This window comes from Cetorhinus maximus, chromosome 11, assembly GCF_964194155.1.
Source record: "Cetorhinus maximus chromosome 11, sCetMax3.hap1.1, whole genome shotgun sequence".
NCBI lineage: Eukaryota > Metazoa > Chordata > Chondrichthyes > Lamniformes > Cetorhinidae > Cetorhinus > Cetorhinus maximus.
In genome coordinates, this window is record NC_135889.1 from 103,650,665 (window position 1) to 103,663,199 (window position 12,535).

Here is a 12,535-nt window from a genome sequence, read left to right on the forward strand (position 1 = left end):
AAGTTAAAAAGAATCAACATGATCAACTCAGTTCAAATGTTTCACATTGACGAGAGTGGTGGTAATTCTATTGGGATTGTAGTTAATTTTTAAGTAGATTCACTTTATGGAAATGATCCCTTGTTGACAATTTGGGTTAAAGACTTCATAGGAAACTTCTGCTCTTGAAAATTAAAATTTGCAGTTATAACACACTACAGGTTTGAAGACCCCTATAGTGTGACATCCAGCCAGCAGGATACAAGATATACCAGATGCCATATTTTGTGCTTGCTTTATTAAGAAAGCTCTGTTTGCTTCCTGACAGCTATTTCTTTTTTTAAAAAAAAGTGTGGTGGGGTAGTAAGCAACAGCACCCACATTATCAAGACATTGACACTCAATATTATTTCAGAGTGCCATAAGATTCAATGCTCATCAGTCTTCACGCTGCCCACTGATCCAGTCAATGAAAGAGGTACAAGATAGTCTCTTTGCAGGGTGGGGGGGTTAATTGTTACAATCCCCATAGAGACCAACAATTTTTAAAGAGATATTTGAATTCTCAGTAACCAATTGCACTGCAAGATGTCAAGTTTTAAGACTTTTACTGTAGCAAAAACTAAAAGCAACTTCAACTAATCAATATCTAGTAAGCAACTAGTACACTAAACTACAGAAAAGATATTCCCCCTTCAACATGACCGAAAACCCCATGCCACAGTTATACTTCATTGCCTCCGCAGAATTGCAGTTTTTACAGGGACCAATCCAACGTCACTCACAGCTTCCAACAGGTTCACTTCACCGAGTCATAACATTGAATGACTATCAGAAGGCTCTTTTTAGTTTCCGGAGAAGTCCAGCATCAAATACTAGCAGTAAAGCCCATTCTGGCGATTATTTCACCCTCTGACCATGCCAGGGCAAATCTTCAGATTCAAGGCACTAATTAGACCACACCTGGAATGCTATGAACAGTTTTGGTCCCCTTATCTAAGGAAAGCTATGCTAGCATTGGAGGCAGTCCAGAGAAGGTTCACTAGGTTGATCCCAGATATGGAGCAATTTTCTTATGAGGAGAGGTTGACTCTGTACTCGCTGGAGTTTAGAAGAATGAGAGGCAACCTTATTGAAACATGTAAGATTCTTAGGGGACTTGACAGGGTAGATGCTGAGAGGTTGTTTCCCCTTGTGGGTGAGTCTAGGACCAGAGGGCATAATCTCAGAGTGAGGGGTTGCCCATTTCAGACAGAGATGAGGAGGAGTTTCTTCTCTCAGAGGGTTGTTAATCTGTGGAATTCTTTACCACAGAGGGCTGTAGAGGCAGGGTGGTTAAGTGTATTTAAGGTTGAGATAGACAGATTTTTAATCAGTAAGGGAATCAAGGGTTATGGGGGAAAGAGTCAGAGGTCTACAACACAGAAAAAGGCCTTCGGCCCATCGAGTCTGCGCTGGTCAAACAAGTACCTAACTATTCTAATCCCATTTTCCAGCACTAGGCCCATAGCCTTGTATGTCATGGCATTGCAAGTGCACATCCAAATACTCTTAAATGTTATGAGGGTTTCTGCCTCTACCACCCTTTCAGGCAGTGAGTTCCAGATTCCCACCACCCCCTGGGTGAAAAAAATTCTTCCTCACATCCCCTCACCTTAAATCTATGCCCCCTGGTTATTGATCCCTACACCAAGGAGAAAGGTTCCTTCCTCTCGACCCTATCTATGCCTCTCAATTTTACACACCTCAATCATGTCCCCCCTCAATCTCCTCTGTTCCAAGGAAAATAACCTCAGTCTATCCAATCTCTCCTCATAACTAAAACTTTCAAGCCCAGGCAACATCCTGGTAAATCTCCTTTGCACTCTCTCTCTAGTGCAATCACACCCTTCCTATAATGCGGATTCCAGAACTGCGCACAATACTCTGGCTGTGGCCTAACCAGTGTTTTATACAGTTCCAGCATAACCTCCCTGCTCTGATATTCTATGCCTCGGCTAATAAAGGCAAGTATCCCGTATGCCTTCTTAACCACCTTATCTACCTGTCCCGCTACCTTAAGGGACCGGTGGACATGAACACCAAGGTCCCTCTGATCCTCGGAACTTCCCAGGGTCCTACCATTCGTCGTGTATTCCCGTGCCTTGTTTGTCTTGCCCAAATGCATCACCTCACACTTATCCAGATTAAATTCCATTTGCCACCGATCAGCCCATCTGACCAGCCCATCTATTTCCTCCTGTATTCTAAGGTTATCCTCCTCACTATTTACCACTCCACCAATTTTCGTATCATCTGCGAACTTACTGATCAACCCTCCTACATTCAAGTCTAAATCACTTGTATATACACCACAAACAGCAAGCAACCGATCCCTGTGGAACCCCAATGGACACAGGCATCCAGTCACAAAAACACCCCTCCACCATAACCCTCTGCTTCCTGCCACTCAGCCAATTCTGGATCCAATTTGCCAAATTGCCTTGGATCCCATGGGCTCTTACCTTCGTTATCAGTCTCCCATGCCGGACCTTATCAAAAGCCTTCCTGAAGTCCAAGAAGGTTACGTCAAATGCATTGCCCTCATCTACACACCTGGTCACTTCTTTGAAAAATTCAATCAAATTGGTCAGACATCACCTCCCCTTAACAAAACAATGCTGACTGTCCTTGATTAATCCCTGCCTCTCCAACTGTAGATTAATTCTGTCCCTCAGAATTGCTTCCAATAGTTTCCCCACCACTGAGGTTAGACTGACTGGCCTGTGGTTCCCTGGTTTATCCCTTCCTCCCTTCTGGAATAATGGTACCACATTGGCTGTCCTCCAGCACCTCTCCTGTGGCCAGAGAGGTATTGAAAATTATTGTCAGCGCCCCTGCTATCGCCTCCCTGGCCTCACTCAACAGCATTGGATACATTTCATCCGGGCCTGGAGATTTACCTACTTTTAAGCCTACCAAACCACTTAGAACCTCCTCCCTTTCTATGCTAATTTCCTTAATTATATCTGCCTGATTTCCATACCCACGTCATCCCTCTCACTTGTCAACACCGACACAACAAAGTATTCATTTAGAACCCTACCTACGTCTTCCAGCTCCACACGCAAATTACCACTATGGTTCTTAATGGGCCCTACTCTTTCCCAAGTTATCTTCTTACTCGTAATGTACTTGTAAAATAACTTTAGATTTTCCTTTATTTTACCTGCCAATGTTTTTTCATACCCCCTTTTTGCTCTCCTAATTTCCTTTTTAAATTCCCCCCTACACATTCTATACTCCTCTAGGGCTTCTGTTGTTTTGAGCCCTTGGTATCTGCCATAAGCCTTCCTTTTTCTCTTTATCCAATCCTGTATATCCCTTGACATCCAGGGTTCCCTGGGTTTGTTGGTCCCACCCTTTGTCTTTACTGGAATATGTTGGCCCTGTACTCTCCCTATTTGCTTCTTGAATGAGTCCCACTGCTCTGATGCAGGTTTACCTAAAAGTAGCTGCTCTCAATCATATCTGGCCAAATCATATTTGATCTTATTAAAAATCAGCCTTCCCCCAATTTAGAACTCTGGTTCCTGGCCCATCCTTGTCCTTTTCCATAACAACCTTGAATCTAACAGAGTTATGATCCCTATCTGCAAAATGCTCCCCCACCGATACCTCTACCACTTGCCCAGCTTCATTCCCTAAAATTAAGCCCAGGACCGCCCCCTGTCTTGTTGGACCTTCTACATACAGGCTTAAAAAGCTCTCCTGGATGCATTTTAAGAATCCCACTCCCTCTAAATCTATCACACTATGGCTAAGCCAGTTAATGTCAGAAAAGGCAGGAAAGTGGGTTTGAGGATTATCAGATCAGCCATGATCTTATTGAATGGTGGAGTAGACTCAATGGTCCAAATGGGCTACTTCTGCTCCGTCTTATGGTCTTAGATTGCCACAGGATGCATTCTTCCTGCACTCTGCTTGGTGGTCCACAGAACGACACACTCTCCTCTTTGCTGACCACACCAGCTGCAGATCTTTGTCTCGGAGACCTCTCTCTATCTGAGATTTCAAAAACGGTCATTTTTCACTTGCTCTTTGTCGCTCTTGTCTTGGGCCCCCCTGCCCCCAGGCTTGTTGCTGGGCAGAATTCCTATGACTCTCTTCACTACCTCATTTTATCTTGAATTAAAGAAACATTCCCAAAACATAGTTTTATAAAACTTTGCATTGGTAACATAATTTGCTTTACCCAAGTGCACTCAGGAATTGGATTTGAACTCGACTACCGAGTTATAACGTCACTTTAATTACATTGCCTATCCAAAACTGAATATGAAACGCTTTAGGACGTCCTGAGCTTTGATCAGACAACTCCTTTCCTTTATAAAGGGAATAAATTTAGCCTAGATACCGTAATAGATTATTGATGAAACGGGGCAAAGATATTGCGGTTCTGCAGACAAATTTCAGGGAGCTCCGCTGTTGATCTACTGAGCACCTTTTTCATTGATCAGCTGCCATGATCATTAATTACTCCACCAGACTGTGGTTTGTACAATATAGAAGTAGAAATATACCGATGGTAGGCAGTGGCCGAAAATCAGTCTTCAGAACAGAGCACTAACCGGCGACACCTTCGTTGGGGAAAGAGCTTAGCTTGGCAACCTCCATATGAAAAAAAAAGCCGCTGGCGCGGAATCCTTGAAACCTGCCCCATCGAAAGGGGCATTTGATACACTGGTGACAAATCGTGCAACCAGAAAATAAAACCTTAACCCGTGAATACTTTGCTCAGCACAACCACTGCCTCGTGGAACAAATCTTGTGTTTATCGACACGGCGGGCGGGGGGGGAAAACGAACCATAAAATGATGGAAACACTCAGCAAGTCAGACAGCATCCGCGAAGAAAGGGGGAAAAAAATTGGAGGTTTCAAATCGACCCTTTCCTCAGATTCTCCTCCCCTCCCCTCCAAAAAAAGACAAACCCAAACCGGCATGTTAGTAAAAAGCTGAAGATTTGCATTGACTTGGGGGGGGTGGGGGGGAAGAGAGAGATGTGCAATACAAATCTTAAGGAAATCCTTGTGATGGATCAAACCAAACCGCCGCCTCCAAACTGAGAGCAGCATCAAGGACGTTTTAAAAAGCCGATAACGATTCAAAAAAAAATGCTGAGAATTCACAGCAGGCGCCTGAGAATGGGAGAGGAGAATTTAAAACAGCAAATATGCCCACAATATTGACTAGTAGCTCAGATTTCTAAACTTATAAACATACATAAAAATATATATAAAGAAAATTACCGGGCGCGTATATATAATCGGAATTCGCCAATATTTAAAACCCAGAGCGCAGGCTACACCTACCTGAGCAGGGCCCGCTCACTCCGACAGTCACTCAGGTAACCAGGCGCCCTTATTTAATCCCGCCCACCGCCCTTTGCCCTCTGACCCCCCGTGACCTCCCACCTCCACCGTCACTCGGTGAGCAACGCCTCCCTCTCCCCCCGGAGCACTCTGGGTAATCTCCGTCTTGGCACATGCGCAGTGCACCGGGTATTTTCAGCTGCAGGTTTTTTTTCTCCTCTCGTTCTCTCTTGCCCCTCTCCCTCTCTGCTTCTGTCTATCTCTCTCTCCCTTCCAACCCCCCCTCCCTCTCTCTGTGTTTCTGTGTAAAGCTCCCGCAAAGTCTCCAGAAATAAAACCGCCGTTTCTCTTTTTTTGTTATTATGAGTCCACATTCCCAACCGGATACATCCCGAGCGTCTGAAAAACTTCCTGGATACCTCCCTTAACAACCAGCCGACCTCCCGGGCCTGGCCAGCAGCCTTTTAAGTGCCATTTCAGCCCTTTATTACCCTTTGTTTTTGACTTTTTTTGAAACGAAAGCTTTGGAGAGGGGAGAGTTGAAGGTAAGTGGTTGCAAAGCAATTCCAGCCTCATTTTTTATAAAAAAGAAAGATCCTATTTTAAATTAAGTGTAAATTTTACACTGTAATATATAAATATTTCTCTCTGTTAATAATGCAGTCTTATTGGAGTTGGGAGTTTGGGGTTAATTTTTTCATGTATATTTCGGAGAAGAGGGACGTTGTTGGCTCTTGAAAATGGGGTTTAATCTGGTTTAAAGGCTTCTATTTATCCGCCCCCTCTTTGCTGCTGCTGATGATGATGATGATGCTACGTTGCAGGCCACGGCCATGCGTGACTGCTGTTTACAACAGTCCAACTTCAGCTCTTGTGGGTACCAACCCCGCAGTAATAAGAACGGTTGTTCTATCCTGATGCAAAAATGTGTTCACGTTTGGAATATCTGGAGGAGGTCTGCAATTTGGTATGCGTTTTTCCTCTATGTTAAAAATGTGAATCGACTGGTAGTTAAGATACCGTCATGTTTGTGATTTTTCATATTTTGTATATTTATAGGCCCAGTAGGATGTGGATTACAATACATAGAATTTCAACCCTAAAGAAGCATCTGGAGTTGAAGGATTTAAACATTAAGCAGTTTTGTCATCTCTCACTCCAGTATTACATTTTTATTACAAAACTCCAGGGATTTAATGTTTAAAAAAATCTAAATGCTCAGAATGCTAGAGCTGATATACATGGTGACTTACTGTGTGGATATATATTATCATTTCACAGTGTAATTGTTTAGATGATACCTTAATATGAAAATGCTTTTTCTTGGAAAAGGAAAGGTTCTGATGCCAAGTATATTTTTTAACCTAAAAACTTTTATAACGTTTTCAAACATATGTGAGCAGAGATGTACGTTGAATTTATATGTTAAATATATAGTAGCAAGTGATTTAATAGTTTGCAATTTTAATTTAATGTTCTGTGCTTTTTTCTTGTTTTGTAATTAGAATAATTTCAGGAGACATTTTTATAGAAGTTGCTGAAAATATTAGTCATTTTAACAGTGTGCTTAAGTACTGTTAATTCAAAGTTATAGAATCTCTTTCCCTGGTCCTTTTGTAGGCCTACATTAAACTATATACTAAACTTTTCTATATTTGTTTGATTTTTGCATATTTTATTCTCCCTGTTTTCATTTTATATGATCCCTAATAGACTGATTTTTCTCCTCCTGGGAGGGGGTAATGGTTGTGTTTGGGAGGTAAGGTCTCTTTGGGGTTGAGGTAGCTCCAAGATGGCACACCTAGTGCCGGAAGCTTGAAATAAATTGAACCTTTGGTGTTAAGTTTGACAATCTGTTACTAGAATCAATTAGATCTGCATCCCCCCAGGTTATTGTTAATTTGACCAGCCAACCTGGTTTATTCATGGCTCCTAAAGGATTGGACCTATCATTGGGTCCTGGGATTCTTCCCACTTAGCTGCAAATAACCCAGTGTGAAATAGCCCAATGGGCAAGGTGGTCCTTGCTAAATGAGCACTTGTTGGAAAGCTGCAACTTTTTAGCTAGTTAAACAGTACCTCTGTGTGCACCTGTAGGGGTGCCTAAACCTTGGTTCTGTCCATCTGCACATTAATTAATTGGTGTTAAGTAAATGGGTTGTGTATCTGAGGTGAGCATATTGGGCACACACAAGCCTGGCAGGTTGGTCTAAATTTCCCAATGGCTTGATTTGGAGACTGTTCAATATGATTTCTTAGTGTGTTGAGGTTTTGTTGACCCTTTCAAATGAATGGGTAATATTTGATCTATACTAGTCTTGGTAAATAAATTATATAGAATGCTTGAAGTCTTTGCATAATGTTGCAGAAGTGTTTGGCAATTTTCCAGTAAGTATCTTGAGTATATATTGTAATTTCACTTTCAGAATTATAAAATTTGAAGAGGAAGATTGGAAATTTATGCAGTTTTTAGAACTTTGTTTTCAAAGTCATAATGTGCCTTGGAAAAAGTATTGGAACAGTGCTGCTGTTGTAGCCTCTTTCATTATAGCATTGCTACCTACAGATAGGCTATTCAAAATATGTTACTACTGTTTTCATCTTAATAAATGCCCTGATTTTTATTTTACAATCATTCTCCCGTATGCATTGTGATTGGTATATGCTATCTTCGGTGATATGAAGATGCTTGATAACTGATGCTATAGCCCTAGACTGCATAGATACTGAGAAAATGTATCCCTTGGCTGGGAAACCTAGAACACGAGATCACAGTTTTAGAATAAGGGGTTGGCCATTTAGGACCGAAATGAGGAGCGGTTTCTTCACTCAGGTTTGCTAAGTTTTGGAATTCCCTGCCCCAGGGAGCTGTTGTTGCTCAGTCATTCAATATATTCAAGACAGAGGTTGATAGATTTTTTGGTATTAAGGAAATTAAGCGTTGTGGAGATAGATCTTGTTGAATGGTTGGACAAGCTGGAAGGGCCAAATAGCCTGCTCCAAATGTGTGTTCTTATGTATGCATCTTCCTTACTTAGCTCATGTTGTATATTTACAAATGGAACTTTCGCTGGATTGAGTGAGGCAGTATTCATTGACAAATATGGCTATGTTTTATTTAGTTGCTATGGAGATATTGCATTCAGGGAATTTCATCAAAAACTTTTCTATAAAGAAAAAATGTGCATTTGACACAATTGTGCAACAATGATGTGACTTACAGCATTTATATAGATGACTTATTGGTGTAATTGCTCTAATTGATAATAGAGGTACAGTGTAAGATTTTGTATGAAGCCTTTTACTTGAAAAAAATCAGTTGGCAATACTTTCCTATCAAATAAGTTAGGTACCTATATTTTTATTTTTGCATTGTGTTTTGATACAATCTTTTCTGGGAAGTTCATTACACCCCTGTACGTGCCTAAATTCTCTACACAGTTTGAATTGCTTGGTTATGTTGAGTTGTTAATTGGCTGTGTGTTGAGAATTTTCAAAAGTTTCTTCTGATTTGTGCTACTAGGAGCAGGCCTGGCAGCATCTGTGGAGGGAAACAGTTGATGTTTCAGATTGCTAACCTTTTGTCAGACCTGAAATAGCTAGAGATATAACAGAATTTAAGCAAGTACAGGAGCAGGGTAAGAGGGAGAGGGAAAGAACAAAAGGAAAGTACTGTGATCAGGTGGAAGGCAGTGACAAAAGGGATGACAGTGCAAGGCAAAGGAGATGTTCATGGGACAAGGAAAGAAACAAAAGATTGGTCTAGAGGAGGTGTAAATGGGAATAGCAGAATCATCATCAACAGCAGCTGTCCTAAAAAAATGGGAGCAGAAGTTATGATTTCAAATTGTTGAATTCTTGTTGAGCCTGGAAGGCTCTAAAGTGCCTAATCAAAAGATGAGGTGCTGTTCATCGTGCTTATGTTGAGGACATAGAGGTCAAAGTGGGAGGGCAAGTGGAGAATTAAAATGCCAAGTAACCATAACCTCTCGCTCCATGCATGCAGACAGAACAGAGGTGTTCCACAGGGCAGTCATCTAATCTGTATTTGGTCATCTCAGTGTAGAAGAGACCCCATCATGAGCAGCAAATACAGCATACTAAATTGAAAGATGTCAAGTAAATTGCTGATTTACCCGGAGGGAGTGTTTGGAGAACTGGACGATGGCAATGGAGGAGGTGAAAGGGCATATTTTGCACCTCGTCCACTTGCATGGGAAGGTTCTATAATGAAGAAAGTTTGTTCCATCTCTTTCACCCCTTCTCCTCCCTCCCAGAACTATGATAGGATTTTCATTGTGCTCACCTTCCACCTCATCCACTTTCATATCCTCCAGGGTATCTGGCACCTCCAACGTGATGCCACCACCAAACTCATGTTTCCTTCCCCTCCCCATTCAGCATCTCAATGAGGACACCCCCTCTGTTATACTGTGGTTCACTCACTTGCATATCTCATCCATCCCCTCCCCGTGGCATCTTCCGATGTAAGGTCTGGTGGTGGTTTACAAATTTACAGGTTCTGTGAAATAACTAACTCAACTTGAGAGAGGTTTTCCACAACAAAATTGAGAGAATTGAGAACTGTGTTAAAGGATCAATAAACCCTCAGTAACTGTTCTGGCTCAAGCTCCAACCAAAAACCATATGAAATTCAATAAGATTGTGCAAAATCACTAAGAATTGTTCTGCAGCTAATGCTTCAGGAAAGTTGACGAATATCTTAGTAGGATTGCCAAATTAATTGCTTCTAATTGATAACATAATGGGTGTGCTTGTTAGGATTTTTTTTGGCTAATCTTTTTTTAAAAGAAACATGGTGGGCTTTTTCCAAATAATACACAATTAGCTGGAAGAGCAATGGAAATTGCCTCAACTGCTAGCACATTTTGCATGTATATCTGCTTAATGTGGCTGCCGGAGAAAATAATTTTATGGTGCAAAGCATCTGGGTGGCCTCCCAAACACTCTGTGAAAAATTTCAGCCATTTTCAATGCTTTGGCGAAGACACTGAAGCAACTGAAAATAAATATGATTATAAATCAGGGTTCATTTTATCTGTGGGAGCAGGGAATGTTGGCTATCTTCCACATGGAGGAAACTATTAAACTGAAAAGTGCTGAAACTGGTGCATTTAACTTCAGAGCAAGGCCTGTTAAATTACCTGCTTCTGTGGTGAACATGAAGCGCACCAGTACAACATATGGCTGTTCTGTCAAGGAGTTGTTCAATTTTTAAGAATAGAGGCTTGGCATATGAAATGAAATATTTTCATTGTGACAGCACAGAACTGACCAATTTTTTATTTTAAGACGTGCTCAGTGAATGATGGAAGTTGAGTTACTTTTTGTGCTTAAAGATCCAGGGTTACAGTTTAATCTGGCTCCTGTGCAATACACAGTGGAATCCAACAGTCCCCCAAATGCATTGTTAACCTGGATATAGAATTCTGTGTATTTTACAATATTGCTGTTTTATTGATATAAAGTAGGCTGTAATTCCAAGCTTATTTTTGTTTATTCATGGAGTATTCCAGACAGCCTAAACCTGAGATACTAGATAGGAAGGTCTGTGTACATTCGCATTTGAAAGAGAGTAATAAGCAAGTTAATTTCAGACTCCTCATGCTGAGTTTGATCATTCCTGTGATAGAAATGGTAAGAAATACCTGAAGTAGCATGATAGTTTAAATTCTGGTTTAGATACCTTTTTGACAGCTAATGTGGAAGAATTTTGTTCTTTAGCGTTACTAAGTACCAAAATCAAATCCAAATCTACCGTGTTGAATATTCAGCTTTTTAATTGTAATTTTGTTGTTGTACTTCCTGTTGTACAAGCAGTGTTGAAAAGTAGAAACTGCTGATTTAACCACAGGTTAGCCACATGCACTGATATTAGTAGAAAACACTTTGCATACACTCCCAAGATAAGTAAACGTGATTTACTTAGCAAACCTCGACTACCATTCAGAAACAAGAAAGCAAAGCACTCTCACTTGCATACTTTATTGTCTCACCATTTTACCAACAAACACCAGAAAACTGAATGTACACATGCGCTGTGGAAGTGAGTGTTGAGATCAAATGCCTAACAATGGTCTCTCTTATTCATTTTTCAATTTCCTTATCAGTACTTATCAATTAACAACATCTGGATTTACAATTAGCCAAATGTGTCTAATGGTTAATGTATTGGACAACATGCCCTAGGAGCACCTAATCCCATAAATTCAGAACCAATCTGCAATCTTTGTTACTTTGAACTTGGATCAGAATTTGCAATTAGTGTTAGTGTAATTGACTGGTCCTATTTTGAGCAAGCATTTGCTTGTCTGGACAAAATTCTGACTTCTACACACAAAATTTAATAGAAATTACAACATGAACACTTGCCCTTTAGTCCAACCAGTCAGCATTGGTGTTTATTCTCCACATGAGTAGTTAGTTTTCATCTTGCATGTGCAACTTGTCATAGGTTTTGTAAAAGTCCACGTATACCAGATCAACTGCATGTCCCCCATCCTTCATATCAGATATAGCCTTAAATAATTCTATTAGGTTTGTCAAGCACCATCTTTCTTTCTTAAATCCATATTGGCTGTTTCTAATTATTTTCTCCATCATCTGGACATTTTGTAATTTTATCTTTAATTAAAGATTCTAATATTCCCCTATCACAGATGTTAAACCAACTGGCCTATAATTACCCTGGCTTTTTCTGTCTCTCTTTTTGAAAATGGATACGAGATTGCCCATTCTCCAGTCCTCAAGCCTTAGTGGAACACTAAAGTATATAATTTCTAGAATCGCTGCTATTTCTTCCTCAGGATCATTCAAAGTGTTCCTTCAGTTCCAGGAATTTTTCCTCCTTTGGTTTACTATATTTTTAAAATATAATTCTCATCTTTTAACACATCCCCACTGTGCTTGTCTTTTGTAAATGCTGAAACAAAGTACTTAAGTAGTCTGTTGATTTCCATTTATCCTTAAGTTAACTCACTATTTTTACCTTCAAGATCTCCCAAATATTACTTGACGATGTTCTTCTTCCTGATATATTTGTAGAATACTTTACTGTTTTATGCTATTTTCTTGAATTACCCTCCTCAAACTCCTTTATTTTATTTCTCATCTCTCAGTTCCTTGATACCTGTAGGTCCCTTATGTTTCCTCCTTCAATTTTAGTTTGTTCCTGAGTTCTTT

General features: G+C 40.5%; 2 protein-coding genes across 7 annotated transcripts in view; one reads left to right on the forward strand and one right to left on the reverse strand.

The window, feature by feature from the left end:
- The window catches only part of orc4 (origin recognition complex, subunit 4), an 86,127-nt gene extending 80,713 nt beyond the window's left edge, over positions 1-5,414 (reverse strand). The window contains exon 1 of one of the 2 annotated variants that reach the window (XM_078552516.1): positions 5,333-5,414. The gene's annotated coding sequence lies outside the window, so the exon portion shown is untranslated. Of the gene's footprint in view, positions 1-5,269 lie in introns of both variants that reach the window. The other variant, XM_078552518.1, reaches the window with a different exon arrangement.
- Positions 5,415-5,508: 94 nt separating this feature from the next.
- The window catches only part of mbd5 (methyl-CpG binding domain protein 5), a 246,082-nt gene continuing 239,055 nt past the window's right edge, over positions 5,509-12,535 (forward strand). For all 5 annotated transcript variants that reach the window (XR_013578004.1, XR_013578005.1, XM_078552521.1 and 2 more), the window contains exon 1: positions 5,509-5,877. The gene's annotated coding sequence lies outside the window, so the exon portion shown is untranslated. The remainder of the gene's footprint in view (positions 5,878-12,535) is intronic.